Source organism: Poecilia reticulata, linkage group LG10 (genome assembly GCF_000633615.1).
Source record: "Poecilia reticulata strain Guanapo linkage group LG10, Guppy_female_1.0+MT, whole genome shotgun sequence".
NCBI lineage: Eukaryota > Metazoa > Chordata > Actinopteri > Cyprinodontiformes > Poeciliidae > Poecilia > Poecilia reticulata.
In genome coordinates, this window is record NC_024340.1 from 31,069,085 (window position 1) to 31,079,162 (window position 10,078).

Consider the following 10,078-nt stretch of genomic DNA (forward strand, 5'->3'; position numbering starts at 1 on the left):
ATGGAATGAGAAAGGAAGGAGAAAGAAGGTCTTCATGCTAGCAGGGATTCGAAATGAAATCCAGTCTGATGTGCAAAAACTCTGAAAAGTATGCGGTTTCCTCAGTTTTGACGTTTGCAATAAGCAGCATGACGGATCACCTTGAGGAGATGCAGCGCTGCTTAGAACGCTTCGCTTTTTAATGCATCAGGTTTTGTGTTCATTCACATGAATATTTTCCTTTGCATTAGAAAAAAAATCAGAGATGCAAACTGGTTTTTATTTTCTGTGACATATTGGAATGCAATTCAAGCAGATGCTGCTAAAACATGTTTCACTGATGAATTTTAAAGTCTGCGAAAATAAAAAGCAAGTTTGTTGTTTTCTTTAGTTAGAAAGCTTGAAGAAATCTCCTGTTGTTTGGCACAAAATCTGCCACATAAATTCCTTGATTTAACTCTTGTTTCTGTTTTGTAATGTTCCAGATTCTCCAGTCCAAATGATGCTTGATGTGTTGAGCAGAGATCCTAAATTGACTCTTGTTGTGGGTGTGCGTTAGCATTATGCTTTGTGTCAGTTTTGCATTCTTTGTCTTTCAGCTGTCACTTCCTGCACACATCTTCCCTGTTGAAGTCACCAACCTGCCTGGATCGCTGAACAAACGGGAAGCTCGCGTGTCAGGCGTCTGTCTCAGTAGAGTCAGTCACTTTGTAGGAGCTGCAATCCAACATAAAATCTTTGTTTCATGCTCTGCAGCTGCAGACTGCTTCCTCTCTGGGATGTTTTCTGCCTCCACGGTGCTGAATTGCTCATCTCCTTTAGCATTTAGACTTACAGATGGGATAAAACTGGGAAGTCATATGTTTTGTGAATGTAACCTTGTTGAGGATTTTCTATGGCTGCAGTTCTACCTGCTTCATAAGTGAAGCCTGATACTGTTAAAATTTTAATGGAACAGTGTTTGCGGAGCTTCATTTATCTTGCATGAAATGTGGTGGTTCGTGACGTCGTCTACATCAGTCCAGGTCGCATGACTTTTAAAGCTGTTCAAGTTTTAGCCTAAAAGCAAACATAAACAATGCAACAGACACACAAGCTCAATTACATCACAATACTGTCATAAATGTAAACAAGAACAAATACAAACTCATCATTCAGCTGCCAGAAAAAAACACAAATATTCATTTGAAGGAAGAGGGAACGACAGACAGCTGTTCTCAGCAGTTAATCAGTTAAAAAAAAAACGGATTTTACTTTTTTCTATCTGTTTGAACTAAAGTTCACAGAAAACCAGCAGATTTGTTAAAGCTGGAAAAGCAAAGGCAGAAACTAATGATGGCTCGGTGCCATTTGCAGCCCACTGAGTGACCTTGGTCCATAGCAAAGGCCATGAAACCAGTACAGTTCAAACTACTGAAGCTATTTATTGGTTAACACCTGCACTCCTCTTCTGCAATACTCCTGAATAAAGCATGGCAAATGTGAATTCTGTGAAAATGGAAAAAAGGTATAATTTTATGATAGTTTGGTAAAAATGTACCATCAGATTTTTAACTTAGTTTCTGTGTCTGTAAGTTATTATATAGTAGATCACTTACAGGCAGAGGACAAGTCTCTTACAGTCATTAGTTTGTAGGAAAGTGAAGAAATCCTCAATGGATGGCCGACCCATCGTATGCGTTTGTGTTTTTCTAGGACTTTTTATGCATTTGGAAATATTGGAAATTATTCCAGCATCAGCAGCTTACAGAGGTATTTGAATAGTTCAGGATCAGCTGATCCTCTGATTGGAAATAGTCTGCATGAAAATCTCATTTAAACATCGATGTCTGGCAGGTTGAACCTCCAGAGCAAACTGTAAGATGCTCCACAAAACCATCACTGCTCCTGCAGTTTGCTCCCTCTACTGTATCTATCAGCACATCCATCCACAGACAGACAGATTACAAGTTGTAGTAGTCCAAGGTGGAAACATCGAACATCAACGTGAAGACCAGACTTCATGTTCGCAAATTAGACGAGAAAAATTCCTGAAGCAAAGTTCTTAGGAAGCTGAATTATTTCAACATTAAACTCCTAAAAGAAACTTGCAGCTGAAAGAGAAACTTTCTGACTGATGTCAGAGACTGCTGGACGCTTCTCACTGCAGTTATTTCAGTCCTAACAGAGTAGTCATTGGTGTTCTAACGTTTTCTTACTTTTCTTCATCATTTCTTGATTTAGTAAATTAAGGTAAGAAAAATTTCATTACTTTTTCCAGGAATTTTTTTGACAATAAAGTACTAAAAATATGAATATCTAAAACTGTATCTACAAACAAGAAAAAATATATCCTAGTTGAGTTTATTATTAGTAATAAACAAAACCCTGATATTTTGAATGAACCTGCTGTTCATAATAGATCTCCTGCTCTGCACAGTTTTGACAGCAGAAAACTGTCACCGCGCTATAAGCAGGTGTTTCCTATATGCACAAATCCAGGTGCACTGCCTCACACCAAATCTTATGATGACACATTATCAGCCGAGGGCAAACTGCCAACCTTCTCACACTCGACTTGTCTGGGAGAAAAGCTGTGGATTTGTTGAGGTGCGCTGGGGTGGATGTCACTATCAAACAGCCACAACAGCAGAGCAGATTCATCCTGGCATCTCCAGCTCCACCAGCCTCCCACAACCAGCGACTGTCCAAACCTGCTGCCGGCTAAATCATCCTCTGCCATTAATCATCCCATGGAGATAAACGTTGCTTTATTCTGTGTAGTTCTTCTCTGATTTTGTTTTTCTTTTCAACCTTACAGGAGTTTTGAAGAAAATGTATAAAATCTGCATTCTATTTTAAATTATTAAAGGTAGCAGAATACTCTAACACATTGACTCTTCTTTAAAACCAAAAATAGCAAAACAGTGTTTAAAAGGAAAAAACTGACTCATTTAAAAAACTCTGTTGAAATGTGTCTCAGAGGTGTAAACAACCAGCCCCTTTGTTAAATGTGACAATCTGCTCCTGTTGGAAACAGGAAGATTTTAACAGCAGCTGTATTCGTGTCTGACAGATGAACACTGGCTTCGATCTGCTTAGTCTGGTTTTGATGTCAATCAATAAAAGTAAAAGTGATTCAGATCAAAAGTCGACATAACTTGTGTTGATAACGACTTGTATTTTTTAGTTGTATTACATTTAGTTCAGTGGTTCTTAACCTTTTTTGAGGTACCGAACCCTCCAGTTTCATATGCGCATTCACCGAACCCTTTTTATTCCCCCCGCCGCCGACACACAAAATACTTTCTAAATACCATTCTGATTCAGTAATGTAATTATATTAGCTGTGTTACCACCCCCACACCACTAGAGGCAGTGTCAACCCCGAAAAGATGCGACTAAGGAGCAGATTTAGAAGTACACGAAAGCTACAGAACTTGGTAAGAAGTGTGAGTTTTGCTGAAGTAATAAAAGACACAAGTTCAAATCCATGCTGAGAGTGGAGCTCCTTCAATCAGTGCTCCTCCGCAGCTCTGATTGGCTAAGCAATGTAACGTGATCCTCTGCAGCAAGTGATGGCAAAGCGGGGCGTCATCACGACTTTACACAAGTGTGTCTTTACCTCCGAGGCAGAGGCTCCGNCAATGTAACGTGATCCTCTGCAGCAAGTGATGGCAAAGCGGGGCGTCATCACGACTTTACACAAGTGTGTCTTTACCTCCGAGGCAGAGGCTCCGCTGAACCCCTGAGACCGACTCACCGAACCCCTGGGGTTCGATCGAACCAGGTTAAGAACCAGTGAACTAGTTTCATTTAAAAATCTTCTAAAAGGGGATCCACAAGGCTCTGTACTTGGAACCACCATGTTGCTTTCTGAGGTCTTTCTGAAGGGTAAGAAGTTAATTTCAGTATCCAGGTGTTATTCTGGAGTCTTTTTTTCAAAAATCATTTTTAAAAACTAAATACAAATGTGTCTTTATTTTTTTAATAAGAAAAAAATTGATTCACTATTGTGTTTAAACTGCATGGAGATGGATGCAAGAGAAACCAAGAACAGCCCCACGTCTTTAAAAGTAAATATGTTCTCATTTTTTATTCTGACACGTTACGTGAGCCTCAGACAGAGACGAGAACGAACATATTGTAAAGCATCAAGTTCTGCATGTACTAAGTGTGCATGTCACCTCCTGGTTTTTAAAGTGCATGGATATTAGGACCCAAGTTGTCAAAGTCACAGTGTGCTGCTGACTGAATGAGGTACACTACTTTTACATTCATTGCATATTTAGGGACCATCTAGAAATTTAATTTCAAACCAAATAATTATTAGTCAAATTATTTGCACAGTAGGTCAATTTCAGAATCTCACTTTCAGTTTCAAGCGTCTGGCATCCTGAGGTGAGGGAATCTTTCACAGACAAAAGCATAGGGCAGCATGAAATTAGGTCATAATATTAGTGGGTCTGGAGATGCAACCAGAATTTTGTACTCTGAAATCTTAAGTTAGAAGACACATTGTATCAGATGAGTTCTAGATAAAAACTTTAGACATGCGGAAATCATTTTGGTTTTTTAAAAACTAATATGAAGAGGCTGTCAGGTTTAAGTGTTTTTGAGATAAACTGATGTTTTGTAGGAAGCAGATCTGATCTGACCTTGAAGCAGGAAGACTCCAGCAACAGACACAAAGATTCAAATCAACAAGAACACTTTGGAGATGGTATAAAACCACTTATGTTGGAATAATCTGATAAAGGAAAATTCAAAGTTCACAACAGGATGTTTTGCATGCAAGGCAGTTGATGAGAGGAAAACCTAAAGGTGAGCAAATTACTAAGCTGATAAAAGCTGAGATCACAAGACAACATTCACAGAAAAACAACCTGTTTTCTCATTTCAGCAAAGCAACGGTATAATGATGAGTCATGTTACTGATGTGGAACATGTAAAGGCAACACGGATTGTTTTTCCAGATAATACTGTGAACCAGTTCATAAAAAATGATTCATCCATTCACTCCCAAGAGTTACAGCATCATGAAACCAGAGAGCGCTATGCATCTTCATAAACCAGAACGGCAAACAAACTCACTGTAATCAACACAATAAGAGAGCTGATGCTGACTTGATGCTCGTGTCTCCATCCCATATTTAACCCTTTCTTCTCCCCTCATTAGAAGCTGACATTTGGATTGGATGTGTCACCGAACGCGTTAAACTGAGCAAGTGTAATAAGAAACCGTAATGAGATCAGCTGACTGGAGCTGACACTTCGCAACTCATCGTCAAAATCTGCGCATGAAAACGCTGCAGCAGTCAGAGCTCTTCCGTCGTAACCGAACCACTGGGATTGTAAGTGATAGACCAACACTGACTAGTGCATAAATGTAAAGTGGGATATGAAACATGCTGTACCTACGAACAGCCATGCATTTGCAATAAGCCCCATCCATCCATCCATTTTCTTAAACCCTTTTCCCTCAGTGGGGTCAGGAGGTGCTGGTGCCTCTCCAGCTAGCGTACCGGGCGAGAGGCGGGGTCACCCTGGACAGGTCGCCAGTCTGTCGCAGGGCAACACAGAGACACACAACCATGCATCCACACACACTCACCTAGGGGCAATTTAGAGAGACCAATTAACCTGACAGTCATGATTTTGGACTGTGGGAGGAAACCGGAGTACCTGGAGAAAACCCACCATGCACAGGGAGAACATGGAGACTCTATGCAGAAAGACTGGGGCTGGGAATCGAACCCAGAACCTTCTTGCTGCAAGGCAGCAGCTCTACCAACTGCGCCACTGTGCAGCCTCAATAAGCCCCCTGAGTGAATACGTTGTATCTTTGCTACAGTTACATCTGCATGTCTTTTGGGTTATATTTCTGCTAGCTTTGCATCTAAACAGGGACATTTTTGCTCATTCCTACTTGCAGAATAGATGAAACTCAGTCAGAGGGGAGGGGCAGCGAACTGACCAGCTGCGTTCTGGTTGGTTGTCTTGGTGGACGTGAACTTTCACCCCAGTCTCAAGTCTTCTGCAGCCTCTACCAGGTTTTCTTCCAACACTGCCGTCATTTATCGCCACCACTCTTCCCAACAGCTCTGTCCCTCCTGAAAAACAAGCATTCCCACATCATGATGGTGCCACCACTGTGCTCACCATGAAAAGGTTAGGAATTTTTGGGGAATTTTAGTTGATTTAATTGAATGGGAATGTGTTTTGCTTGGTAGCTGTTTTTAAAAATGCCAAAAACAATTTAAAGTAAAGATCTGTGCAGGGAATGAACACTTAAAAGCAGAACCAGTCACAAAGTGAGCAAGTGGCTTTCAAAATATAAAGAAATCCCTCAAACTAAACATGTCTCCAGGAAAAACCTTGTTGGAACTGCATCCCAGTGACCTTTCCCAGTGTTCAATGGTTTTAACTGGGCAGACATTCCAAGTGAGTCCTTTTTACCCCAGCCTTAATTACAGTGCTGCTGAATACTCTGCCAACACGTACAAAGTGTGTAATTGAGAGTCTCTGCCACTTCCCATGCCAGTAAATGACAATCACAGGGACAGAAACCATGTTGCAGTTTTCAGACAGGAATGTTTTAATTTCCAGTGAAACTCACACTTTTCAAGAGGTTCATACCAGGATCCAACATGTGGCTCCATCACTGAATATTAATAATAATAATATGCTCCAGTTGTCATTCGAAAGTTTAAAGCTTGACATCCACTTCCTTCCTGTGTTTGTGTTTCTGATGGAAAGTTGCATGGAAACTAGGATGTATTTTTTGTTAACGGCTTTTAAAAGTTTTCTTGACATTGTTAAAGACACGATTTAGAAAGGAAACAAATGCAAAGACCTATATAGTACGTTTGCTTCATTTTTAACATTGTTTTATCTCGTTTCAAAAACATTTTTCATTTTCTTCCAGTTTTCTCATCCACTCTGCACATGAACTGGTTCTTTTATCAGCTGTTATTTCGGCATGCAGCTGGAAACCTGCTGGTTTTTGGTCATTGGCTGAACATGGACGCCTCAAGATGCTAGAAGTGGTGCAATGAGCAGAAAGCGTCTGCCACAGCTGAGTGCAGCTCAGATGGGCAATTCTTTAAAGATTTGCCAGTAGGAGTCGCTCTTTCTGTACAAATAGCCTTTTTTCATCCTAGCAACCGAAACCCTGCCAGGAATAATAGGCGTAAAAATCAATCAATCAATAGCATCTATCCAGTTGTTTCATAACTCAGGCCAAAGCTTTGGATCACCTTTTAACTCTGAGCACCAAGAACCGTTTCATGAAATCAGACACATAGATGTAGCTAACTATCCTGAATCACTCCATTAAAAAAATCCCCTAAAGATAACTCATGTTTAATCTAGCTCAGAATTTAATGGCATTGATTAGTATTTATAGACGTACACAAGATAAAACCAGTGAAACCAGCAGCTAAAAGACGGAGCAGGCTCAGCAGGAAAGAAGGAGCCATGTGAGTCTCGACTGGAGATCCCAGCTGGGAATTTCCAAATTTTCTCCATGTCGGTGTTTTTTTCCCCCAATAGTCCAAAACGTTTAGTTTAACTGGGAATTGAGCAGAGGATTGTGTTTGTCTGAGTGCATGGCTGTTTACCGGGTGTCTCCTTGTGTTGGCCCGGTGATGGACTGCCGGCCTGTCGGCGGAGCGTCCCGTCTGTGGCTGGTGACGGCTGGGATCGGCTGCAGCTCCCCGCTGACCCTCTGATTGAAACGTCTCACATCTATCCAAACAACAAAATCAAGTATGTTTCAAAATAGACTAAATTTGAACTTAAACAGAAAATACCTCTGAAGCAAACAAGGTTGACATCTGCCAGAATATCACCACCAAGTTCAATTATTTTACTAATATGATTACAACAATACATCAGTGCAATAAATAGACGAGCTGTGCCTCGGTCCAGTCCTGCAGAGCTGCCATCCTGTCATTTCTCCATCACACCTGATTCTACTGAGCCTTCCCTCATCAGCATTCAGTCACTCCGCTCTGCACAGGCCTGGAAACGAGACGCTCATGGGATGAATCTGAACGTTGCAGGACATAGGCTGCCCTCATGTAGACTCATTACAAAGCATTTAAATCTTTAAAGTTGATGCTTGAAGTGAATACAATTATTTACTGAAATAGATCCCATTTTAGGTGTATTTATAGAACCTTTTTCCACATGTCTTACCCCCAGCAGCAGCAGCAGCAGAGCAGCACCAGGCTGCATCATTTAAAGAGCCTAAAGAAGAGCGGACAGCCCTGGAGCCTGCAGCCAAATATGACTCTGCTTTCCTGCTCACTCAATGTCTTCTTTTTTTTATTATTCTTACTCACCTTTTACTCATTATGGAGACTTTAAATGTCACTGATTTCTATCACCTGAAATCCTCTCAGCTCTCATAGGAACACTACAAATCTAAAAACCGTCTCACACGTTAAGAGGTACGGAACTTCACAAAACACACCCCTGGGCAAACTGCATGCCATTTATGATCTGTATCACAATTAGAAATCAAATGTCTCCCTCCTTCTGTGAAAAATGTCAGCTGAGTTTAAAGGAGTTCAAGTCTCGGTTGGGGAATAGAAGGAGAAAGGGCAGATGGTAATGATTCTTTCAAACACTTCTTGATGTCTTTCTAGACCTCCGGAGTGCCGGTGTGAGTTGGCGCTGATGCGTGTGATGTTTCATTTGTGTTGTGGAAAATACAGGCTACCAAATACTAATGATTTATTAGGATATTATATTGTATCTGCATAGTAACCATTCTCCATGAAAAGTGTTTTGAATTAAACAAAGTACCATTAACTCTTTCATGCATGGCAATTAAAACAGTGTAAAGGTATTTTACGGCTACTTCTGCTTGTATGAGGACATTTCCATGTAAGTTGCTCCATTGCACACAGTGCCCCCTACAGGTCAACCAACGAAACATTACAAAATCTTTAACATTGACGACGCCAGTAGGACTCAAAAGCCCAACATCAGAGACTAAAAGCACTTAGATCCCAGAAAAGTACGTTTTAAAAAGCATTAAAAACCTTCACTGAAGATCCAAACTAAGCTGGTTCCAGAACCGGGATGCAACCACCAAAAAGCTGGAGCTCCCCGGCGTTTTGGGCTAAAAGCTGACTGGATGAAATCAGGGAATTGCCATCGGATGAGCTGAAGACACTTTAGCAGCAAATAAATAAATGGATAAAACAAAATGAGGACGAATGGCCTTTATTTAAAAAAAGGCTTAATTTTTCCCTAAAGTTCCTGAAGGAAGGTTGTCCTGCACAACAGAATCGATCCGACTTTCAAATGTAAAACTCATCAAATTAACCCAAAGTTTTTGACCCATTTTGTCAGAATAAAAGCTAAAGCAGTGATATCTGTAGTAGTAAATACAGTTATTTGTCTAAAAACAACTAATTCTGGACTTTACTGCTGTAGAGCAGCACTGCAAGCACAGACAGGCAAATCATCTGCACAGCAGCGAATGGATAACTGGATATTAATGAGTTTTATCTGTTAATGAGTTTTAATAACTCCAAGTGGCAACATATAAACTGGAAATAAGTGAGGGCCAAGCATAGAGCCCTGCTGGACTCCACGTGTTAGTTTAGCAGTCAAAAGGCTGAATTATTAGTAACAAAGGAAATTCTTTCTGCCAGATGAAACATTTCAGTGCTGATGGAGACGCAGTGGTTCAATCAGGACAGAAAAACTAAATGATCTCCTCTGTCACAGGATGCTGGGAGGTCCAACAAAACCAGCGTTTTGTTCTCTTCATGTTAGTTTGAACTCTGAACTCTTACTTTGGTGTTTTCCTCTTCTGGTTAATAGATCCTTTAATGCTTTGGTTCAGATCATTCTGCCTTCTTTCTGTGTTAAATTGGTTTAGTTTCCCCTGATCGGCTTCTTCCCCAGCTGCACCATATTACCCTGATTAATTACACCTGGTTCTCATGTTCCTCATTTATTCTCTGAACAGTTAAAGCCCTCAGTTTTCTTACCGCTTCATGTGTTTCGCTTCACTTTGCCTGTTTCCCCTGAGTGAACTCTCCTCATCTCACTTTGTCTGACTTGGATTTTGTTGGTCGATTTTAATATTAAATTTCCT

General features: G+C 40.6%; 1 long non-coding RNA gene across 1 annotated transcript; it reads right to left on the minus strand.

Moving 5' to 3' along the window:
• Positions 1-245: 245 nt before the first annotated feature.
• On the minus strand, positions 246-9,874 carry LOC103471820 (uncharacterized). Its single transcript, XR_534724.1, has 4 exons — positions 9,774-9,874; positions 7,581-7,707; positions 5,936-6,071; positions 246-1,038 (listed from the first exon to the last, which is right to left on the minus strand). It is a non-coding gene; the product is annotated as an uncharacterized LOC103471820 (long non-coding RNA).
• Between the last annotated feature and the right edge of the window lie 204 nt (positions 9,875-10,078).